The following is a 6,120-nucleotide window of genomic DNA, read 5'->3' as shown; positions in this document are numbered from 1 at the left end:
CTCCTGTAATTCTGGAATAAAACTAGTTTCTAATGTACTTTAAAATAAATATGATAAACAGAGTTAAATTTTATATTTTTCAAAAAATACCCATAGGTCTTCACAGCAATGATTTTCTCTTATACATATTTAAATATCTATAAAAGCTTTATTATCCAGTGTTTGACAGGCTATTTTTTCTCAAACTCATATTGAGCCATTCTTAACTTTCTGTTAAAACTAACACTAATCTCCTTGTATCATTCTTCAATTTCTAAACTTAGTCCACCATGATTTCCTGCTTTTATTAAGCTTTTCTAGTTAGTCCAGCAATGAGTTTGAATTTCTTTTCAGTCCAGGAGACCGTTTATGAGCCTAACTCAAATTCACATTTACCCCAGAGCAATGTCTGGTTGTGATCTGCCTGTTGTGACACTTTCAGCAAATGGATGCTGAAGGAATCAACCCCTACAGTACAGGAATTAACTCATTAACAGATCAGTGCCTTAAATCTCTGTCCCAGCTGTCAAAGGGCAACAAACCATATGAAATGCATCTATGTTGCACTTTGAATGATAAGGAGAGAAACTTCATTCTGTTCATACTGCAGGTAGGATTTGTGAATATGAGGTGGAAAGGGTGATCTTTTGCGTTCTCTGCCTTAGTGTCTTAAGTATATATATATATATAGATATAGATATAGATATATATAGATATATATAGATATATAGATATATTTATATATATGTATGTATATAAAATATCTTGGAGTTTGATAGCAGGTTTGTGTTTTTTCAAACTAGAAAGTTTGCATTTACTTTTTTTTTTTTTTTAATAAGTGTTTACCTTTGTAAAATACATAAACTGTCTTTTCCTCCACCTATAAGTAAGCATTGGAAATTTGTGCTCTCATTGTTTTACCTTTAATAAGAAAAGGCACATGTATATCAGACATTTAGGTTGATACTAGTCATTTTGTTCGGTTGTATGTAGGTTGATACTAGTCATTTTGTCTGGTTGCATGTTCTGATCAGTTTTCTGTTATCTCCATGTATTTATGCAGCAATATTTACATATTTTCATGTTTATTTCTTTAATGTGTTTGTTGTACTTACAGATCCAGTCATGCCATCTGTAACAACCATCAAAAATGCGTGCGTGTGAAAGACCAAGATGGAAGGGGTTGCTGCCCGTTTGAGACTATACACAAATTAAGAAACTAAATCTGGCACGGGCAATAGTCATGAAGAAATAAGCACTGACAAGTGTGAAAAACATGCACGGACAAGTCTTGCCAGTGAGGAATCAGTTTAAGTTTTAAAGCAAATGGGAAAAAAAACTCATTGCCATGAATGTAGGTCAATGTGACCTTTGTTCCCCGTTTTTACCTCCAGCTGACCCCAAAAGCATGGGGAATGTGAAGAGTATGCAAGAATGGAATGAATCCATAAATGTTACATCCTCTGACCTTTGCCCTGTTACCTGTAATGTTATAGAAAGAAAAATATATAAATATATACAATAAAGACATTCTTCTGAATCTACCCAGTTTACCTAGTAGAAGAAAATGTATGGGCACAGTGGGCCTTCTATAATCTGTTTCATAGATCTTTATTGAATAAAAAATATTCAGTTATATGTATGAAAAATCTGAATGTTTGTAAATCAAAGCACGGAAACCGCGGATATGGAGTGCACTCAGAAAGGCTGTTATGTAAGATTTGGTTACAGCTTCCACAGCATCTACTTGTCCAGTGCAGTGCTGGCTTTCAATTTAACAGTATGGAAACATTGACAGTTCATAGTGTTTGATAAGTTTTTTTTTTGGTAGAAAATGGAAAACTAAAAAAAATATTTATTAGCCTTTTTCTCAGTGCGCTTGAGTCTATGTTGGTTTCTTTGGTCTGCTGTGCTCATGTCCACTGTTTTTTGTACTGCTGCCAATCAGGTGACATCTCAGTAAATTATACTCACTGGCGTAGTGTGATATATATAATGTGTAGATCATTTCAACAGCAGCCTTTGAGAAGCAGTGTAGTTAAGAGGAGATAATTTGAGGGTTAGTTATGATGGCAAGATTGTTGACTCCTCCTATCCATCACTTGGGAGAATCTGCTGCAGGCTTCTCCTTCACCTGTCTACATTGCTGTTTTATTACTGTGGAGATGACTGTTGAAGTCAAAGGGGTGTTCTCCTTGTGCCGTTTACATTGTCCGTTACTGATGCAATATCTGTTGAAGTCTTGGGGTGCGTGTTTATTACATAGATTTTACAGCAGCAGCAGATTAAATTGCCAGGGTGTATTTTTTAGTCTGCTCATTTTGCATTCTGAGGTTCAAGAGGGGAAAAAAGCACCCAAGAGGTAAAATGGCCAGGTCATTCTTGAGTGATCTTTAACTGCAAGTGTAGAAATTTCTTGAATTCACCTTACGAAAGTAATACAGCTGTCAAATAGGTACTGAAGGTGAGTGATGCATTAAGATCGTTTATCCCAGTTTAATGAAAATTGACTGAAAATATTCATTTTTTTTTATGGGAGAAAGTGTTCAGCAGTATGAGAATTGAGGCAACATTTTATTAAGGGCATCTCCCTGTTCTGAGCCATTTCATGTTAGCTATCCTCTTAAAGAGCTTTCAGAAGCATTTGCCAGTTGGGGTGATGGACATAACACTTTTTGGCACCTGTATTAAAAATAAGAACATGTTTCTCATGCCTCAGTTCTTTTTACACTTTTGAGTGCTACCCAGTCCACTGCTGCTAAAGAATGATGTTAAAATGCATTTTGTCATTGTTTTATAACCTTTGTTCACACCGTTGAAGAAAGTGTCGTTTACGGTCATTGTGATAAAGATTTTATGAATATGGACTGTGCTGTAAATGTATAAAACTGCTTAGTGTATGTGACTTGGCAAGTACTCCAGCATTTTGTATATCATGATAGGTTTCAGAAGTTAAAATCTTACCAGGCTCTCCCTCTGCAAATTTGCAGTAGAATCCTGTCTTGTTGCTTTCATTTAGGCTCCATTTCTCAGAGGCTGTGATGCTTGGTGAGTGCCATGCAAGCAGCACACAGCGTGATAATATGCCACACAGAGCATGCTTAATCCCAAAGATTGAAGGTGTTCATTTGATCACTGCTGCATTAGCCATAGCTATATGGATTATGTCCTGCCAAGGATGTAACAACTGGCTAGCTTCCAGGGCACCTTCTGTGCACTCAAGCTGTTAACTCTGTTTTTTAGGCAGCTCAGATCAAGTTGAGTGCCAGTCTCTTCTGAGCTTTCTTGCTACCAAAGAGAGTGCTCATTTTTGGGCTTTCAAAGATCCACGGTTGGCTTGTTCTGTTCCGTTGCTGGGCCGATAGGTTCCCATTGAGGAAGAACCTTCCACATTTTAAATTTATTGATCTAATGGTGTCAGTCTTCATTTATCCTTGACTGATGGGTTCTGCTCTGAATATCAGAACTGAGTAGACCATTACTACAGCTCGCAATGACTAGAAACTCTCAAGCTCAAGTCCTTCCCATTATGGTTCTCTCCTAGTTACCTTAGATCTCATTTGCTGCTCCCAGTGACAGTTGTGTTCGCTGGAGCTCTCAAGTTAAGTCAAGATGTCCTTCTATTCACATGTTGCAGTATTCATCACATATGGGGTTTATTCCTCTTGCTACTTGAATGTCCTGCCAGTATGTACAAGTTTTCACTGACTATATGGTATGTGGGACATCTCATGTAGCTAGTGGAACCTGGGCCATAAAACTGACATATGCATGCACCAGCCTTTAGAATGTCTTAGCCGCCAGTTGAACGTCGGGTGTTCATGCCATCCCGGATCTCGAAGTAATCAGATAAGTGCCCCGTTGGGGAACCTTTACAGTCATTTTCTTTATTTTAATACCTGTTCATGTCATTCAGAAAGGGCAAGTGTAAGTGTGGCCGTCAGGTGCTGCACAAGGACACCCATGATCAATGTCTTTTGTTTAGGCTGGTCGCATAACTTCAAGGCCTGTTCTATTTGCCAAGTGTTTGTGCCCAACATTTTGAGCAGCCATCTGCACGTGCTCAACCTTTATCTGGAAAATCAGCATTTAAAACAGCCTTGGGTATGGCGGGTTCTGCTGACGTACCTGCCGAACCACTGAAAAAAAAAATGCCAAGACCATCAGGCTTACCACTACCGCTGTGTCTCTTGCGTCCGACCCTCAGCCTGTGGCCGATGGCCTAGTGGAGGATTCGGGCTCCGCTGCCTCAGATGTAACAGGGTATCTCCATGGAGGCCACATCCATAGAGGCTTTTTTGGCATCAGTTTCCGACACCGGGAGGGGACACCACCAATTTTTGGTAGGTCTGTCGGATCTCTCGTTTCTTATAGTCACCTTATTCCAGGCCTGCCTTTCTTCAGACGCCCAGCAGGTGCCTCAAAAGGAAAGAAAAAAGGAAACTTATTTCACCTACTCCATAAAGCATGGCTGACTGGCAGGTCTTCAGCCAGTTTAATGCTTTCATGGTCTTGCAGCCTACCACTGCAGGGACTTCTACCATCCTCTCTCTTATTCTGAGCCCAAGGCCTCCAACATCAGACCTCTCTATGAGGGAAGAGGAGGAATTTTCTGATTCTTCATCTGAAGAATTGCTCTCCTATACCTCTTAGCTTTCTTCTCCCTTGGGATATGGCTCCCCAGAGGAGAATCCATTAATCCTGACTCCCCAGCTGAGGATGTGACCTTTGGGGAAACCATTACCAAGATGAAGTGGGAATCATCTGAAATGACTGAGGTTCCAAAAGGTGTTATGACCTCATTCAAATGGATTCCCTAACTGCTACTACTGTTCCGGCAGTTCTGCCTGCCTTTCTGAATGCCTTCTCTTCAGCATCCTTGAACCATGAATCACATCCCGCTGCTCCATGCTGACCTGATAGATTTTATACAGGCCCTGAAACTGCTTCTTGTTGTGTCCTCCAGCAGACCCTGCCGCCATTTCCATCTCCACAGATAAAGGCGTCTATTGCCTACCACCACCATTCTCCCTGCTGAGAAAGGCAGCAAAACCATGGAACGTCTAGGTAAGAAAATTTACATCTCTGCTACTCTGGCCTTCAGGGCTACTAACTACCAGACACACATGGCTAAATATGCCTTATCCCTTCTGGAGAAAGTCTCTAAAGAATTGTCTGACTCACCAGATTTTGCTGCCAAAGCTTCACTGTCTTCCCTTCTTGCTCTCACCTCCCAGGTTACCAGGCACACTAAAGTGCAGTTGTGATGCTGCTGAAGCCTCAGCCAGGTCAGCAGCATCATCATCTGCTTTGAGAAGATATTCCTGGGTATGCCTCTAGCCTCTACCAGATGACTTTAGAGCAAAGCTGGTTGATGCCCCTCTGGACAATACAGGTTTGTTTGGTGCAAAAGTGACTGATTTGTTTAAGTCACTACAACAAAAGGATAAAGAGATGCAGGATTTAGAACATCTGCTAGTCTCTCCTATTCCAAAATTCCAAAGAAATTACCCAGCAAAAACTAAATTTATTAGAAAGCACTCTTCCTGCTGCTCCCACAAGGCCCAGAAAAACTACCAGGAAGCAACCCACTCCTGCCAGAGCTTCCCCCTCCTCTAGCTAGAGGCCACCCTTTCAAGACAGTGCAGGTAGTATCTGACTACCTGCCAACCTTAAAAGTTCCACTCCCTCCCTCTTCTCAGTATGTCTCTCACTGTCTTTCCTGTGTGGACATCCAGCACCTCAGACAAATGGGTCTTTCCAGTTATACAAAACTGGTATTTTATGACATGGCTTATGCCCCAAAGTGAAGGGGTATCCCACAACCTCCAAAACAGCTACACCTGTTGCAACCAGTACTAGAAACCCTGCTGGCACAAGGCACCATTGAAATAGTTGAAAAACAGCAGGATAAGCAGTGCCCATAAAGCCAAGGTTCTCCAAAGCAGTAAATGTTGAAAATATCCAAGTCCAACAGTCTTACAGCACAATACATTTAATTTATTGAGCGCTTTCGTCTCGGTTAATAATGGGACTTAATCAGAATAAAAACCACACAACAAACTCAAACTAATATGTTTAACCAATTAATCACATATTCAATTAAATAATTAAATATCTTAAAAAGACATTCACATTGTA

The 6,120-nt window shown here is 40.4% G+C and overlaps 1 protein-coding gene across 1 annotated transcript in view; it reads left to right on the top strand.

The window, feature by feature from the left end:
- Positions 1–2,685, top strand: part of LOC122810122 (casein kinase II subunit alpha') — a 1,273,718-nt gene extending 1,271,033 nt beyond the window's left edge. The window contains exon 9 of the mRNA XM_044081598.1: positions 1,097–2,685. The gene's annotated coding sequence lies outside the window, so the exon portion shown is untranslated. The remainder of the gene's footprint in view (positions 1–1,096) is intronic.
- The last annotated feature ends 3,435 nt before the right edge of the window (positions 2,686–6,120 follow it).

The sequence above is a fragment of the Protopterus annectens genome, chromosome 8.part1 (assembly GCF_019279795.1).
Source record: "Protopterus annectens isolate FY-2018-M chromosome 8.part1, PAN1.0, whole genome shotgun sequence".
NCBI lineage: Eukaryota > Metazoa > Chordata > Ceratodontiformes > Protopteridae > Protopterus > Protopterus annectens.
The sequence above is the reverse complement of the archived record's forward strand: the minus strand, read 5'-3'. Positions and strand labels throughout refer to the sequence as shown.